Raw genomic sequence first — 19,256 nt, 5'->3', positions numbered from 1 at the left:
AAAACCCTTGAGGTTCGAACACCGGGGTGCGCACGAAGATTTACCCCTACCGAATCACACCCTCAACCTTGCCGCGATCTCTAGCTAGCTTGATGAACTCACAACACAAGAGACACAAGATTTATACAGGTTTGGGCCACCATTGTGGTGTAATACCCTACTCCTGTGTGGCGGTAGTGGATTGCCTCTTGGGTTGATGATGAACAGTACAAGGGAAGAACAGCCTCACGAGGAGAGGTGTTCTTGAGCTAGTGTGGTGTTCTACTTGTTCTGGTTTTCGACCTCCTTCTACTGGGGTGGCTGGCCCTATTTATAGAGGCCCTAGTCCTCTCCCCAAATATTGAGCGGGAAGGGATCCAACAACGGCCATTTTGAAAGGGGACAACTAGTACAAGCTATCCTAACTAAAGGTGGTCTTCGCCTGTCAAAGGCGCTGGTGTTGACGCCGTCCTGGGCTCCACGATGACCTCCGTCCTGCCGTCCTGCTGGCCTTGGTCTTGTTGCACAGATATGGAAACCTTTGCCTGATGCCTCGGTACTCCGCGCCTGTGCTTGCCCCCTTAGCACCAAAGAGGAAATGAGGACACTGCGCGCGCAGGCGCCCGCCTAGCGCCCGCCTGGTCTTGGTCATCATGGCTTGCATCACGGGAACCTCGCGAGGTACCCCTTGCCTTGATCTCTCCGCCTCCTCGCGAGCCTGCCTGGTGAGGTCGCTCCTGAGGAGGCCTTGTGTCGTCCGCCCCGCGAGGCTTGGCCCCTCGCGAGGGTCTTGAGCGTTGGTTGATGAAGACGGGTCGTACTGGGCCACCGGTGGAGCCACGCCGCAGGCCACAAGCAGGCAAGTCTGGGGACCCGTGTTCTAACACCGACAGTAGCCCCCGGGCCCAAGGCACGCTCGGACTTGGCTTAGAGGCGAAGCCAAAAGGCAAGTGCGGAGCGCCGTGGGCCCCAACAGCCTATGGCCTTGGTCGACGTGTGGCGACTGATTGGACGTGGGCGTCTCCACTTCCCCACGCTGCCTCGGAAACTACCCGTCTGACAAAAGCCTGGCACGGGCAAGGCTTGCCTTCATTGCTTTCCTTCATCTTGCTCCATATCCCCTTCCTTGATCCTTGCTTCCAAGATCTCCAGATCTGCTCCACTCCTTCCCTTTAAGCAATCGATGGTGCCTCGCAAGGACAAGGTTGATGCGCTGCCGGCTTGGTATGAGCCGGCCCTGGAAGCGCCCAATATCTCGGAGAGGAATCTCGCCGCCACGCGCCTGCTGACGGCGGTGGAGGGCAATGAAAAGCGGGAGACCGAACTATGGGTCGGATCCACCAAGCCGGAGGCTCAGGGGAGCACTTTCTATCCCTTCTTCATGAACACCATCGTTGCAGGCCTGGTTCCTCCCTTCTCCGACTTCTTCTACGTCGTCCTCCGACATTACAAGTTGCAGGCCCTTCATCTCCATCCAAACTCCATTCTTCTCTTGTCGATTTTTGCCTACTACTATGAGGCGCATGTTGGGGTGATGCCATCCGTGGCTCTGCTGCGCCACTTCTTCCTCCTCCGAACCAACGGCGAGCACACCTCTGCGTGTACCAATTTCGTCACGTACGGCAAGGCCAACGCAATCTCGAAGGCCGGGAAGAGGGCCGATAGCTTCCGGAGCAAGTGGGTGATGATGGACGCCAAGTGTGTCCACCCCTAGTTGACGCTGCCAATGGAGATGCCCCAACCTGATGAAGGGTGGTCTCGCGCGAAGCTCGCTGACGATCTGGCGAAGATGGTGCTGGAGAAGATGAACACCGACCTGAAGCCGGGCAACGCGAAGGCGGCAAAGCTGTCGGGGGCCGCGCTCCTGAGGGAGTTATTGATGCAGCGGATGGCTCTGCTTCAGGTGCGCTCGCGCCTCCTATGGATGCTTGGGGGTACGGACGACAAGCTTCACATGAGTCCGGTGGCTCTGACTGATGGGGAGCTGGCCACAGCTCTCCGTCTCTTGGTCGGGGACGACCAGGAGCATCCGCGGAATGCCCCTGCCCTCTTGTTCCACCGCGAGGACATGGCACAAGTGGTGCATGCTATGCCCACCTTTGATGGGCGCGGCCTGGTGCCAGCGGCGCCCCCTATGGTCCGGGGGGCGACGGTGCTGGTGGACGTGTCTTTGGGTGACTCCTGCAAAGGAGGAGAGGAAGAAGACGAGGAGCACGACTCAGAGGCGACCCTCGAGGGGACGGAGGAGACCTCCCCCTCCCCCCACGCAGGGCCGACATCCTCTGCACCTTGCCTGATGACGACAAGGTCAACGCCACCCGAGGGGAGGAGGATCCACCCGCGATCCCGAAGAAGGGCAGGTCGGCGCTGATCTCCCGAGAGGCTGCTTCTACCCGGGCACCGCTTGGAGCTGCTTCCAGCCCTTCTGCTGTGCCTTCCCCTCCACATGGGGCCCTTGCGGCTGTGCCCCAAGCCACGAGGCTCTCGGGCTTCAAGCTCAGCAAGAGGAACATGGACTACTCCGTGATAGACCAGTAAGTGTTCGTGCTCCACCTTGTTCTTGATTATGCTGCCGGTACTTGACGCTCTCCATTGACTGGCCAGGCCTCTGCCTGCGGCGAGGAAGAAGAAGGAGGAGGACGTGGTTCCTCCATCTGGGGCCGGTCCATCTGCCACGGCCGCAACTTCCTCTATGGGGAGGGAAGGCGACGGTGCTTGCACCTCCCCTGCCCGGTCATCCTCGCGAGGCCTGGGAGAGCGTCCTCGCGAAGAGTCAGCCCCCATGGCCCCGTTGGCTCTGGAGGTGCTGCTACCTGATTCTGCTGCTGGGGTACCCAAGGCTCAGGAGCCCCCAGTCTCTCAGGCCATGCTGCCACCTCCTCCTTCTACCGCGCCGCTGGTTCCAGGTCCTTCTACCTCCATCGATGTGTTGGAGCGCGCCCTTTCCTAGATGGCCCAGCTGCAAGAAGACCTCCAGGGCACCGACTCCCATCTAGTAGCCGGGCGCCTGGAGCTGGTTTCCGGCTGGCTTCACTCTGACTCCTCTGTCCGAGCGGTGCTGAGATGGGTCGCGGCGGCCTCTGAGGAGGAGAAGCAGGCCGCCACCCAGGCCGCAGCCGCTCGCGAAGCGGCACTGAAGGATGCCGAGGTCGCCCAGGACCGCTGCAAGGTACTGGAGGCCGAGCTAAAGGATCTGCGTGACAAGCACGCCGAAGAAGCTCATGGCCGCCAGGGTATGCGACACCGAGCTAGCGCGGTTGGCGGAGGCGCAGACCGCTGAGCGCGGCCGGCTGGAAGCACTGGAGCAGAAGGTGGGGGTGGAGAAGGCCGAGCTGGAAGCCAAGGCGAAGGTCCTGGCCGAGGACCGTGCAACCTTTGCACTCCTCGAGGAGTGGTCTCGCGTGGCGCTGAAGACACTCTATGACTAGGGCCTGGAGAAGCCGCTGGCCACCGACGAGGACGGACCCGCCCAGCTGCTTCCTTACTTGGTCGAGGCGCTCGAGGAAGTCGTGAGCGACGTCGGCCCCATGGCAGAGGTAGAAGCTCGCGTCCATTCTTCCGCAGTGCTGACGCGCGTCTTCAGCCACCTCCACCTCCGTGACCCTGACGCCAACCTTGACGAGCTGCTGCAGCCTGTGGACGTCGAGCGCTACGCCACTGCTGCTGCAGCCGTGAAGGGCCAGGTGGAGGCCTTGCTGGGGAAGTTCCGCGCCTTCGCTCCTGCTCCCATGGCAAGCAGTGTTGCTGATCCTGCGGCCTCGGGTGATGGAACTGGTGAAGGCAAAAATACCATGGGGGTGGAGCCCCTGGCGAACAACGGCATTGTCCGATGATGATTTACTTGCGGCTTCTTTTCTGTTTTAATTCATGCAATGTGCACCATGCCTCGTGGAGGTGTTTAAACTTGCGTCTGGTATTGTGAAGACAATTATGGTTTGTAATATTTGCTTCAAGATTTTGCAGTTTTCTTCCTATTTGCTTTACGTTCTACGTCGGCAGAGCCCGGCCCTGCGCATACGTCAGCCGCCGTTGGCCCCGACCAGATCACCAGTACGGGGCCAAGGAGTGAGGGGCTATGTGGCCAGTTAGGCTCCTGAGTCGCGATGCTCAGGAGTCCCCCTTGACGCGCAAACAACTTATAGGAAGCAAATGTATGGGTAGATCTATCGTTCTACGTCGGTAGAGCCCGGCCCCGCGCATACCTCAATTGTCGTTAGCCCCGACCGGATCACCAGGACGGGACCAAGGAGTGAGGGGCTACGTGACCAGTTAGGCTCTTGAGTCACGATGCTCAGGAGTCCCCCTTGACGTTCAAATGTCCTTGATACCTTGGCTCCTCTAGGGGAGGGGCGTGCGACGACCAGGTTCGGAGGACCTGGCTGGGTGGCATACGCTCGGCCGTGACCCGGGTGCAGCCCTCGTGCCCAGCCCCCTCGCGCAACGCTCCCGAGGGGAGGTGTTGCGATGAGGCTAGACACTGAGCTCTGGGCTCCCTGAGGTTGATATGGCCGTGGACCTCCCTCAGTTGTTTATCACCAGCGCGGAGCATAGCGCTTTCGTATGTGTACGGGCATAGCCGCTCCACGGCAGTGTCATAAACTAGCGCGGAGCATGGTGCTTCCACTGGTGCGTGGGAGGGGGGCCCTCCGGGGAGAGCCCCCAAGGCGTGTACAGCCTCGCCCTGACACGTGACTTGCACAGCAGGGCCAGACGAGGTGTATCTTGGCACTCGTGAGCCAGCGCGGGACTCACGAGGCCCTACCTCAAGGCGGGTTGCGCCTGGTCTTGAGTCTTGGAGAGCTGTGTGTTCCTGCGAGACGGTTAGGTACAAATGCTCTGCGTCCTCAGGTCCCGGCCCTCGAGCGAGCTTAGCCGCCGCTGGTATGCTAGGTCACGATGCCGTGGTCAAGGCCAGGGGGTGAGGGCTAGAGAGCCAGTAAGAGCTCCTGAGTCGCAATGCTCAGGAGCCCCCCTTTTAACGTGCAAGTTAATTGCATGAGAGAGGGACGGACTCGTGATAGGTGGCCATCGAGCAAGCGATAATCACAGGTAGATTAGGCATGAAAGGCAAATCAGCTTGGGTAGATGCAGGATGGATACATGCCACTCGGTCGGACCCAAGCGGCTTGGGGATGATGCTGCCCAAGGGGCGCCCCCAGCAAGGTAAGCTAAAGACATAAGAAAAAGATACATGCCGCAGGGACGGACCCATGCGGCCTGGGAATAACGCAGCCCTGAGGGCGCTCCCAGCTGAAATGAATTTGGAAGATGTCACCTGGTACCGTTGTAGATGGGGGGTGTTGAGGTAGCTGAAGATGCGCGGTGAAGGGGCCGACCCTCATGAGCCGCTGGGACCCTGAGCCTCAGGAGGCTCTGGGGGTCCGGGTGGTTCTTTGAGGACCGTCTCCATCTCCACTAAGACCGCGTGATGCCTGGCCTCTTGAGCCGCCAGAATGCTCCGCAAGTGATGCTGGTAGGTGGCAGTCGCGTTCGGCAGGCCGAAAGGCCTGCGAACGGAGCTATGCCACGGACCATCGCAGTGTCCCACGCGCGAAGGCCGGAAGCGGTCCTGAGATGCGGCTCAGTTGGGCCCTGGGACGTCGATGCAGACGCACAGCCCACCATCCTCGCCTGGATGGGGAGGCATGCCAGGCAAGCGCAGTCGCCGCGCATGGCCCTTGCTTCCTGAAGCTCCGGAGTGGTCTGGGTGATGAACTCCTGAATGTTGGGATTTCCCTGCCCCGTGCCTTCCCAAGGGAAACGTGTCATGAAGAACGCCTCCAATTGGTGCCCAAGCGCCTCCCTCATGATGTTGGCGAGGTCTGAGGCCCTCCAAAAGAGAGCCCCCGAGCCTTGCCCGAGGAGGGCGCTGGGCGCGCCTTCCTATGCGATAGAAGAAGGCGCCCTAGGCACAGGCGCTAATCCTGATGCGGCACCACCCGAGACACCAACCTCCTGAGGCCTTGTGTGAAGTGGTTGCTTCTTCTTCTTGGGGGTGGCCTTAGGAGGGTTCTCGCCCTTGCTGTCTGGGTCCTCGATTGCTGCAGCTTGGAAGGCACGCTCGATGGAGCACACTGCATCTCTCCTTCGCAGGGGACCTTGATGATTCCACTGCTTCCTGGCATCTTGAGGATGTTGTAGCCATGGTGGGTCACAGCCATGAACTTGGCCTGGGCTGGATACCCGAGGATGGCATTGTATGGCAGGTGGATGTGGGCGACATCAAAGTCGATGAGCTCGGTGCGGTAGTTGTCGCGCTTGCCGAAGGTGACATGGAGGCGGACCTGCCCTATCGGGGTGGTGGAACCGTCACTAACTCCTGAGAAAGGCTTGGTAGGCTGAAGTTGATCATATGGCACTTGAAGGTTGTCGAACATCTCTACGGATAGGACGTTAAGCCCTGTGCCGCCATCAATGAGGGTCCTGGTGACTTGCACGTTGCTGATAACTCGTGAACTGAGCATTGGGAAAACGCCAGCAGTAGTCGCGCACTTGAGTTGATCTTCCGAGATGAAGGTGATGGCGCACTTGGACCACTTGAGTGGGCGCGTGGCCTCGAGCTTGGGGAGGAATGCGTTCACCTCGCGAGCGAACTGCTTGAAGATGCGCTGAGAGGCTGGGGCCTGAGCTCCGCCCAAGATGCAAACGATAGCACGTGGCTCCTGGATGCCCCCGCCCCCCTCGTCGTGGTGATGGTCATCATTCCCTCTTCGTGGCGGAGGCAGCGGAGGAAGGCCTGCGTTACCCTGCGGACGGTCATCGCGAGGCTGATCCCTCCTGGCGCCCTCGCGAGGCTGGTCCTGCCAGCGATCCTCACGAGGTCGGTCACGCCGCTCCTGGCGAGGGCCACGGTCGTCCCATCGTCCTCCGCCATGTCCTCCTCCTCGGCCATAGCTCCGGTCATTACATTCAGGGCATCGACCGAAGCGTCCTTCTTGAACGGCCCTGAGCTCCTGGTAGTCACTGGTGTTATGGGTGTGGAGGTTGTGGTAGGCGCAGAATGGTCGGCTGCCCTTGGACGACTCCGGCTGGTCCCTGCCGTGCTTTGTGTCTGGTTCCACCGCGAGCACGGCCGCTCCCTTGCGCTTCATGTCCTTGGCCTTGGTCTTCTTTTCCTCTGGGTCGGCAGCAGGGAGCTCGAGGAGGGAGAGGTGTCCTTCCTCACCTCTTGCGCACTTGGTCGCCAGGTTGAACAGCTCCAGGGAGGTGCACAGCTCCTCATGGATGGCTAGCTCCTCCTTCATCTTGACGTCATGGACGCCATCAGAGAACGCTGAGATGATGGCCTCGTCCGTCACCTTGGGGATCTTGAGGCGGACGCTATTGAAGCGCTAGATGTATCTCTGGAGGGTCTCCTCAGGCTGTTGCTTGATGCGGCGCAGGTCACCTGCGGCCGGGGGGCGGTCGCGAGCGCCCTGGAAGTTGGCGATGAAGCGGTTGCGCATCTCGTCCCAGGAGGAGATCGAGCCGGGTGGCAGGTTCAGGAGCCACGAGCAGGCACTGTCCTTGAGTGCCATGGGAAACCAATTCGCCATGACCTTCTCGTCACCATTGGCCGCCTCGATGCTCAGCTCGTAGAGTTGCAAGAACTCCACAGGGTCGGGGGTGCCGTCATAGCAAGGAGGCAGGTTCGACTTTAACTTGCCGGGCCAAGCGACGCTACGCAACTCGGGGGTGAAGGCGCGGCAACCTGCTGTGGTCACCAGGGCCCTTTGTTGACGCGGAGCTTGCTCTTGATGGTACCCGCGCACCGCCACCATAGGCAGTACGCGGTCTTGCTGCGCTGGTGCAGGGAGCACGAGGGCGCCTTCTTGAGGCCGAGGGATTTGTTGGCAGCTTCTTTCTTGCCGGGTGATACGTCAATTTTGCATCATGCTTTTATATCAATATTTATTGCATTATGGGCTGTTATTACACATTATATCTCAATACTTATGGCTATTCCCTCTTATTTTACAAGGTTTACCATGAAGAGGGGGAATGCCGGCAGCTGGAATTCTGGCTGGAAAAGGAGCAGACGTTGGAAACCTATTCTGCACAGCTCCAAAATTCCTGAAACTCCACGAAACAACTTTTTGGAATTAATAAGAATTTCTGAGCGAAAGAAATACGCCAGGGGACCCCACTACTAGAAAAAGGCCTATTAGTGGCGCACCTATTTTTGCCATTAATGGCGCACTATAGGTGCACCACTATTAACACGCCATTAGTAATTGTTAGTAATGGCGCACCTTTGATGCGCCATTGGTAATCCAAATACCAATGGCACACCACATGGTGCGCCACTACTAAGCCTCAGGTGCTCCACTGGTATTCCCTCCAGGTGCGCCACTAATAGCCTCATAGGTGTGCCACTAGTAATATAGGAAGGTGCGCCACTAATAAGGGCTTAAATGCGTCACTAGTAATGTATTTGGAAAACAAAAAAATCCAAATTTACAGAAAACAACCTATAAGGAAAAATAATTCAAAAACAAAAAATGAAATAGAATCATAATTTTTATTATAGTAAGAATATTAGAATGTCTTTACAAGTATCCAATAAAAGGAAAATTGCAAGGAAATAAAAGAAAATGCTAAAACTAATCTTCTAGTTATCTCTTCTTCTTTTTCTTCACTTTATCCCTGCAAAATGTAACAAAATAAACAGAAAGACAAACAAACTATTTATAACATGTCAATACTGTCATTTTTTATGCAGAACTAGATATGAGCATATATTTCCAGAATTACATGGTGTGAATATTGTATGAGTAAGATTATAATGGAAATGAATTTTGATAGGAGCCCACTTTCAACGAGTATTTATCTGACAGAGCTAAATAATGAGGGCATTTACCTTTTGATAATATTATTATACTATACTACCAGTATACTACTCCACTTGGATTTTTTAGATGAGCAGATCTGAGATAGACATCTGTTCAAGTGGCTATAGGTAGGCTTGAAGAATTCTCATCGGTTCAAGTGGCTACAGGTAGTTGCATAGCTGGAATATAGACTACTAGTACTATTTGAAAAGAAAACAAGAGCAAATCTGAACGTACTAGTCAGATCCGATCACATTGAGATAGAAAGAAAATTCATCAGGAAACAGATGGCCGGCGACTTACTTCCAGACGTTGAGGATCTCGTTGTGCCCGGCGAAGACGCTGCGGAGCGCGTCGCGGACGGACTGCTCACAGTGGTAGCTGCCGCAGATGAACTTGGTGTCCTGCAGGTAGTCCAGCAGCCAGGAATTAAAGATAGGAGGGCTAGAACTGAAAGAACTAACATCTTAGAAAGCAACAGGAGATAATTCATATATGCAAAATTTGTTGAAACATGAACGAAATGTTTTAGCAGTACCAATGATACATGTCAAATTAATTGTTCCTTTCATGACAATGTGAAGGTAGTACTTGCATGCCAATGAAGACTTGCTAGTGTCAGATTCTATGAGGTTCAGGACATGTGTAATTGTGCCAAGTTCACTTGTAATGCCATTATTCATGATCTGAACTTTATCCTCCACAAAATAAAATAACAGTTGATCCATGTGAATGATACTTAATTTTGAAGCTACTGTTAATTTATAAACTGAATATAAAGTGAGTTTATAAATTCAGAAACAGAAAATTCAGTTAGGCTACTGTTAACTGAATTTTTGAGTGTATACTTAACAAAGGCTTCATTTGAATGTACAGTCAAATTAAAAAAATGTGTTCATGCGGCAGCAGCACTAAGATTCGACAGTTTTCTGTCGGTCAACATATATATGGATAAATCAGAGATTAGACATGCATACAAAAGAAGGAAAATCAAGAAATATTAATCAATTGGGGTAGTCATGGTGTACTCAGTTTTATTACGGTGGCCAACTTTCACTATGTGTATATGTTTGAACAAAAAAACCGTGGAAATAATGATAGCGAATGGAACTGGAATAGGTTATCAATAATTAGAGATGTGGTGGGCAGTCAGGAACAATACTTAACAGCATGATCCTGGAGTACTTTACATTTATTCTATGCACTTATAGTGAAGTTACTGCATCATATTTCAACTACAATAGTTCAGTATTGCAAATATGAACAAGATTGGGAAAAAACAAGAGCTATGAAAATTTCTAACAACAGAATCACTTCAGAAAGTTTAATATCACCAACTATCAAAATCTATGGTTAAACTGCAGGGTGCCGGTTGAAACACACTGCAAGTGTGGGGAAATGGTATCATACTGGACACTAATCAACCTTGAGTTCGGCATTCCTTTTCAAAACAGTAGCTTATACCAATATCTTGTGCTGGTAAGTGGCAACTACTCCCTTCGTCCCACAATATAAGAGCGTTTTCCAAGCTAACATAGCTTGAAAAACGCTCTTATATTATGGGACTGATGGAGTAGATGACATGTAAAGGAGACTAGTTCATAGCCTTTATTTATAAGAAGAACATAAGCTGCATGGATCTGCACAAGATGTTATGAAGGAAAATGCACCATATTTAGATACCATGTCATTAGCAGGCAGCTGCCCTTGGTTCCTCATCTTCCAGAGCAAGTGAACTCTCTCATTTTTAACTCTTGTCATGCAATTTGCCCTAAGCTGTGGATCAAGACAACAGGGGATAAGGAGAAATTATGAGTAATATGAGATGAAGGCACATAAAAGTTATAAGATTGCATGCAATGCTGACAGGCAATGCGAGATGGCACCCTAGAGGCAGTTCAGTCCAAAACCTACTCTAAATATTCATGGTTCCTAACAAAATAGCAGAAAAATGCTTGACTTCACGACACAGCTGACACCCTATTGGCGGTTCTAGGCAATCAACCGAACACCTTGCGCGCATGGCGGCGGCACCCGTTGTCCAGCAATCCAATAGTAGCATCACGCTTCAGACTCCGCCTGCTGCGTGCGGCATGACAGCATAGAACTAGCCGCGCCGCCGGCAAGATGGACTGGGAATGGAACAAAGTTAACGAACCTCCTCTCTCCAGTCCGGGCGGCGGGATTTGTTGGTAACCCTTCAGGGGCGAGCGGAATCCATCGTGGCGGCTGGCCGCACCGATCGCCAGGAGACGAGGCTCCTGCTGGGTCCGGCCCCTTCGCCTCTGCTCTCTCTTGGTCTCGCCGGCGTGGAGAGCGAAGGCCTGGGGACACGGGCTTCTCGCCGCAGCGCCGACTCCGGGAATGCCTGGGGGAGATTTGCCTCGCGCGATAGAGGAACAGAAAATCGCAAGAGGACGGCAAGGACTGTGGATGGTCGGATTGATGGTACGGTCACGCTGCGCTGCGCTGCAGTCCGGCATGAGGCTGCGAGGGGAGCTCCTCCTCCTGAAGCTCGGCGGCCTCCACACCCCGGAGCAATGCCCTCGCCGGAGGACGTGGTCACCAGCTCTCCTCTGGATCCAGTGAGGAGGGTTGGGGAAGGAGCTCACCACGGCTCCATGCCCTGGATCTGGTGTGAGGGAGGGGGAAGGGGGCTCGCCGTGCTTTGGAGGGAGAGGAAGAGGCGGGCGGCTGGGGCTTCCTGATCTAGATCGAAGTCGAGGGAGGTGGCTGGGTCTGTCAGGAGGAAGGGGAGGGGAGAGAACATGACTAGAGAGAGGGGATAAGGGGTGATAGCAATGGCGCACTGGTAGGGGGTGCGCCATACGTACAGATAGCAATGGTGCATCTCTTACTGGTGCGCCATTACTAGTTAAAACTAGTAATGGCGCACTTTCCCCTGGTGCGTCACTTCTAAGTCTGAGGAGGGGTGTGGGGCCAGGACAAAAGTAGTAATGGCGCACCACACACCATGTGCGCCATTAGTAATATGGCCACTAATGGCGCACCCATATCTGGTGTGCCACTGCTATATTATCTATAGCCATTTTTGTAGTAGTGGCCCACACCCTGTCTAGGAGACAGGGGGGCGCCCTCCTATAGGGCGCGCCCTCCTATCTCGTGGTCCCCCTGGTGGGCCTCTGGCGTCCATCTTCTGCTATATCATCACTTTTACCCTGGAAAAATCATGGGCAAGCTTATGGGACGAAACTCTGCCACCACGAGGCGGAACCTTGGCGGAATCAATCTGGGGCTCTGGCAGAGCTGTTCTGCCGGGGACACTTCCCTCCGGGAGGGGGAAATCATCACCAACGTCATCACCAACGATCCTCTCATTGGGAGGGGGTCAATATCCATCAACATCTTCACCAGCACCATCTCCTCTCAAAACCCTAGTTCATCTCTTGTATCCAATCTTGTATCAAAACCACAAATTGGTACCTGTGGGTTGCTAGTAGTGTTGATTACTCCTTGTAGTTGATGCTAATTGGTTTACTTGGTGGAAGATCATATGTTCAGATCCTTTATGCATATTATTACTTCTCTGATTATGAACATGAATATGCTTTGTGAGTAGTTATGTTTGTTCCTGAGGACATGGGTGAAGTCTTGCTATTAGTAGTCATGTGAATTTGGTATTCGTTCGATATTTTGATGAGATGTATATTGTCTTCTCCTCTAGTGGTGTCATGTGAACGTCGACTACATGACACTTCATCATTATTTGGGCCTAGAGGAAGGCATGGGGAAGTAATAAGTAGATGATGGGTTGCTAGAGTGACAGAAGCTTAAACCCTAGTTTATGTGTTGCTTCGTTAGGGGCTTATATGCATCCATATGTTTAATGTTGTGGTTAGGTTTACCTTAATGCTTCTTTTGTAGTTGCGGATGCTTGCAATAGGGGTTAATCATAAGTGGGATGCTTGTCCAAGTTAGGGCAGTACCCAAGTACCGGTCCACCCACGTATCAAATTATCAAAGTACCGAACATGAATCATATGAACGTGATGAAAACTAGCTTGACGATAATTCCCAATGTGTCCTCGGGAGCTCCTTTATCATTATTAGAAATTGTCCAAGCTTATCCTTTGCTACATAAAGGATTGGGCCACCTTGCTGCATTTTATTTACTTTATCTACTTGTTACTCGTTACTATTTATCTTATCACAAAACTATCTATCACCTACAATTTCAGTGCTTGCAGAGAAAACCTTACTGAAAACCACTTATCATTTCCTTCTCCTCCTCGTTGGGTTCGACACTCTTACTTATTGAAAGGACTACGATAGATCCCCTACACTTGTGGGTCATCAAGACTCTTTTCTGGCGCCGTTGCCGGGGAGTCTTGCGCTTTTGGTGAGTGGAACTTGGTAAGGAAACATTTATATAGTATGCTGAAATTTTCTGTTACTTGTCACTATGGAAACTAATCCTTTGAGGGGCTTGTTTGGGGTATCTTCACCCGAACCAGAAGAGAAAATAGTTGCTCCTCAACCTATTGAACTTTATGAAAATATTTACTTTGAGATTCCTTCGGGTATGATAGAGAAACTGCTAGCTAATCCATTTGCAGGAGATGGAACATTGCATCCTGATTTACACCTTATCTTTGTGGATGAAGTTTGTGGATTATTTAAGCTTGCAGGTATTCCCGATGATGTTGTCAAAAGGAAGGTCTTCCCTTTATCTTTGAAGGGAGATGCATTGACATGGTATAGGCTATGTAATGATACGTGATCTTGGAATTATAAGTGATTTAAGTTGGAATTTCACCAGAAGTTCTATCCTATGCATCTTGTTCATCGTGATCGTAATTACATATATAATTTCTGGCCTCGTGAAGGAGAAAGCATCGCTCAAGCTTGGGGGAGGCTTAAGTCAACGTTATATTCATGCCCCAATCATGAGCTCTCTCGGGAAATGATTATTCAAAATTTTTATGCTCGGCTTTCTCTTGATAATCGCAACCTGCTCGATACTTCCTGTGCTGGTTCTTATATGCTGAAGACTATTGATTTCAAATGGGACTTATTGGAAAGAATTAAACACAACTCTGAAGATTGGTGTTCCGACGATGGTAAGGAGTCAGGTATGACACCTAAGTTCGATTGTGTTAAATCTTTTATGGATACCGATGCTTTTCGTGGATTTAGCGCTAAGTATGGACTTGACTCCGAGATAGTAGCTACTTTCTGTGAATCTTTTGCTACTCACATTGATCTCCCTAAAGAGAAGTTGTTTAAATATAATCCTCCTGTTGAATTGAAAGTAGTTGCACCTATTGCAGTCGAACAAAAGACTATTACCTATAGTGATCCTATTGTTCCTACTGCTTATGTTGAAAACCCTCCTTTTCCTGTTAGGATAAAAGATCATGCTAAATCTTTGACTGTTGTTCGTAAGAGTAATACTAGGACTTATACACCTCCTGAGCAAATTAATGTTGAACCTAGTATTCCTATGGTTAAAGATCTCTTGGATGAGGATTTAGATGGGCATGTTATTTCTTTCTTGGATGAGACTGCCAATATTGCTAGACCTGATACTAAGACACGTAGACCTGTCGTAGGCATGCCTGTTATTTCTGTTAAAATAGGAGATCATTGTTATCATGGCTTATGTGACATGGGTGCTAGTGCTAGTGCGATAACTTATGATTTATATAAATAAATTATGCATGACATTGCACCCGTTGAATTAGAAGACATTGATGTTACTATTAAGCTTGCTAATAGGGATACCATTAAACCTATTGGGATTGTTAGAGATGTTGAAGTTTTGTGTGGGAAGGTTAAATACCCTGCTGATTTTCTTGTTCTTGGTTCCCCACAAGATGATTTTTGTCCCATTATTTTTGGTAGACCCTTCTTGAATACTGCTAGTGCTAAGATCAATTGTGAAAAGAATATTGTCACTGTTGGCATTGATGGTATGTCTCATGAGTTTAATTTCGCTAAGTTTAGTAGACAACCTCGTGAAAGGGAATCACCTACTAAGGATGAAATTATTGGTCTTGCTTCCATTGTTGTTCCTCCAACTGATCCGTTAGAACAATATTTGCTAGACCATGAAAACGATATGTTTATGAAGGAAAGGGAGGAAATAGATGAAGTGTTCCTTAAACAGGAACCTATGCTGAAACATAACCTTCCCGTTGAAATTCTTGGGGATCCCCCTCCACCCAAGGGTGATCCCGTGTTTGAACTTAAACCCTTGCCTGATAATCTCAAGTATGCTTATCTTTATGAAAAAGAAATATATCCTGTTATTATTAGTGCTAACCTTTCAAAGAAAGAAGAAGAAAGATTATTGAAAACTCTGAAGAAGCATCGAGCAGCTATTGGATATACTCTGGATGATCTTAAGGGCGTTAGTCCCACGTTATGTTAACACAAGATTACATTGGAGGACGATGCCAAACCACTTAGAGATCCTCAAAGATGATTAAATCCCAAGATGAAGGAAGTGGTAAGAAAGGAGATACTAAAGCTCCTTGAGGAAGGTATTATTTATCCCGTTGTTGATAGTGAATGGGTAAGCCCTGTTCATTGTGTCCCTAAAAAGGGAGGTATTACCGTTGTTCCTAATGATAAAGATGAATTGATCCCGCAAAGAATTATTACAGGTTATAGGATGGTAATTGATTTCCGTAAGTTAAGTAAAGCTACTAAGAAAGATCATTACCCTTTACCTTTTATTGATCAAATGCTAGAAAGACTATCCAAACACACACATTTTTGCTTCCTAGATGGTTATTCTGGTTTCTCTCAGATACCTGTGTCAGCGAAGGATCAATCAAAAACTACTTTTACTTGCCCTTTGGGTACTTTTTCTTATAGATGTATGCCTTTTGGTTTATGTAATGCACCTGCTACCTTTCAAAGATGCATGATGGCTATATTCCCTGATTTTTGTGACAAGATTTGTGAGGTATTCATGGATGATTTCTCCGTTTATGGATCCTCTTTTGATGATTGTTTGAGCAACCTTGATTGAGTTTTGCAGAGATGTGAAGACACTAGTCTCGTCCTGAATTGGGAAAAGTGTCACTTTATGGTTAATGAAGGCATTGTCTTGGGGCACAAGATCTCCGAGAGAGGTATTGAAGTTGATAAAGCCAAAGTTGATGCTATTGAAAAGATGCCATGTCCCAAGGACATAAAAGGAATAAGAAGTTTCCTAGGTCACGCCGGTTTTTATAGGAGGTTCATTAAGGACTTCTCTAAAATCTCTAGGCCTCTAACTAATTTATTGCAAAAATACATTCCTTTTGTCTTTGATGATGATTGTGTAGAAGCATTTGAAGTACTTAAGAAAGCTTTGATCACTGCACCTATTGTTCAGCCACCGGATTGGAATTTACCTTTTGAAATTATGTGCGACGCTAGTGATTATGCTGCAGGTGATGTTTTAGGGCAAAGAGTCGATAATAAATTGAATGTTATCCAGTATGCTAGTAGGACTCATGATACTGCCCAGAGAAATTATGCTACTACTGAAAAAGAGTTCTTAGCAGTAGTGTTTGCATGTGATAAGTATAGACCTTATATTGTTGATTCCAAAGTTACTATTCACACTGATCATGCTGCTATTAAATATCTTATGGAAAATAAAGATGTTAAGCCTAGACTCATTAGATGGGTTCTCTTGCTCCAAGAATTTGACTTGCATATTATTGATAGAAAGGGAGCTGAGAACCCCGTTGTAGATAACTTGTCTAGGTTAGAGAATGTTCTTGATGACCCACTGCCTATTAATGATAGCTTTCCCGATGAACAATTAGCAGTCATCAATGCTTCTTGTACTGCTCATTGGTATGCTGATTATGCTAATTACATTGTTGCTAAATATATACCGCCTAGTTTCACATACCAGCAAAAGAAAAAGTTCTTCTATGATTTAAGACATTACTTTTGGGATGATCCACACCTTTATAAAGAAGGAGTAGATGGTGTTATTAGACGTTGTGTGCCTGAGCATGAACAGGAACAGATTCTACGCAAGTGTCACTCTGAATCTTATGGAGGACACCACGCTGGAGATAGAACTGCACACAAGGTACTACAATCTGGTTTTTATTGGCCTACTCTCTTTAAAGATGCTCGTAAGTTTCTCTTATCTTGTGATGAATGTCAAAGAATAGGTAACATTAGTAGACATCAAGAAATGCCTATGAATTATTCTCTTGTTATTGAACCGTTTGATGTTTGGGGCTTTGATTATATGGGACCTTTTCCTGCCTCTAATGGTTGTACACATATTTTAGTTGTTGTTGATTACGTTACTAAGTGGGTAGAAGCTATTCCAACTAGTAGTTCTGATCATAACACTTCTATTAAAATGCTTAAAGAAGTAATTTTTCCGAGGTTTGGAGTCCCTAGATATCTTATGACTGATGGTGGTTCACATTTTATTCATGGTGCTTTCTGTAAGATGCTTGCTAAGTATGATGTCAATCATAGAATAGCATCTCCTTATCATCCGCAGTCTAGTGGTCAAGTAGAGTTGAGCAATAGAGAGCTCAAATTAATTTTGCAAAAGACTGTGAATAGATCTAGAAAGAATTGGTCCAAAAAACTTGATGATGCATTATGGGCCTATAGAACTGCATACAAAAATCCTATGGGTATGTCTCCATATAAGATGGTTTATGGAAAAGCGTGTCATTTACCTCTTGAACTTGAACACAAGGCATATTGGGCTATTAAAGAGATCAATTATGACTTCAAACTTGCCGGTGAGAAGAGGTTGTTTGATATTAGCTCACTTGATGAATGGAGAACCCAAGCATATGAGAATGCCAAGCTATTCAAAGAAAAAGTCAAACGCTAGCATGATAAGAGGATACAAAAGCGTGAGTTTAACGTAGGAGATTATGTGTTATTATTCAACTCTCTTTTAAGATTTTTTGCAGGAAAACTCCTCGTAAAATGGGAAGGTCCCTATGTTATCGAGGAGGTCTATCGTTCTGGTGGTATAAAAATCAGCAACTTCGAAGGCACAAATCCGAGGGTGGTAAACGGTCAAAGAATTAAACATTATATTTCAGGCAATCCTATCATTGTTGAAACTAATATTATTGAAACCATAACCCCCAAGGAATACATAAGGGACACTTTCCAGAATGTTCTAGACTCCGAAAAGGTATGGGTATGTGGTACAGTAAGTAAACCGACTCCAAAACAACTCTAATGGCAATTTTTATCAGTTTTGGATTATTTAAGAATTTTAGGAAGAAAGAAGTAGTCCAAAAGGGACATGAGGCTCCCACGAGAGTGGAGGGCACCCCCCCCCTTGTAGGGTGCACCCCCTGTCTCATGGGCACCTCGTGTGCCTCCCGGACTCCGTTTTCTTGCACGTTACGTATTTTGGTCGGTAAAAATTCATTATATATACTCCCGAAGGTTTTGACCACCATATCACGCAAATATCCTCTGTTTTTGTTTCGAGTTGTTCCTGTTGCAGATTTGGAGCAAGATGTCGTCCTAAGATTCGGAGGGAGAAAGCTATATGGCTGATTATATCGCAAATCCAAAAGCATATGGGGATGTGGAACATTATGGCTGGACCATGGAGGAAGAAGAAGATTATGATCCCAAGTGGAAGGAGGAGACAAGCTCCGATGAAGAAGACGATCCAGTACCTTAACCTGGCAATATGCATGTGGAGTTCAAGAAGACAAGCCTCCCTAAGGTCCAATCTATCCCACCACATTTTTTGCAGGACAGCAAGGTGGCATTATGCAAAAAGATAATGAAACTTGAGCTCGAGAATGAGGATCTGAGGGAGGAAAACTTTAGCCTCAGACGCAAGCTTGAAAAGAAAAATGCAACAACCCCACCATCACCACCTTCGAGGACATAATCACATGGGTATGGGCACTCCCCTTGGCAACTGCCAAGCTTGGGGGAGGTGGCCCGGTATCGTATCACCATCACACTCCTGTCTTTACCGCTTTATTTAGTTCGATCCTTTTAGTAGTATCTTGATCTAGTAGATTGAAATTTAGATATCAAGTAGTTTCGAGTTTTGCTTTGTGATCTCTTTTTGTAATCGAGTCCATGAGTTATGTATAATAAAGATTAGTGTTGAGTCAAGGGCCTTGCTATGTTTCTATGATCTTGAGAAAGTATAAAGAATAATGGAGTTCATATTGATCTTATGGATAGTGATAACTTCACACATAGAAAGTATGAGGCATAAAAATTGTTGAGAGTTGATGAATGTAGCCTTGGTCATCGTTGCAATTAATAGGAAGTGATAAGGAAAGAGGGGTTCACATATAAATATATTATCTTGGACATCTTTTATGATTGTGAAGAACTCATTAAGTATGACATGCTAAAAGAACTAAGGTTGGACAAGGAAGACAACGTAATGATCTATGTTTTCCGACATCTCAGTTAAAGTATATTGTCATTGACCTTCCAAACATGTTGAGCTTGCCTTTCCCCCTCATGCTA

The sequence above is a fragment of the Triticum aestivum genome, chromosome 5B (assembly GCF_018294505.1).
Source record: "Triticum aestivum cultivar Chinese Spring chromosome 5B, IWGSC CS RefSeq v2.1, whole genome shotgun sequence".
Classification (NCBI taxonomy): Eukaryota; Viridiplantae; Streptophyta; class Magnoliopsida; order Poales; family Poaceae; genus Triticum; species Triticum aestivum.
This window is presented reverse-complemented; position numbering follows the sequence as displayed.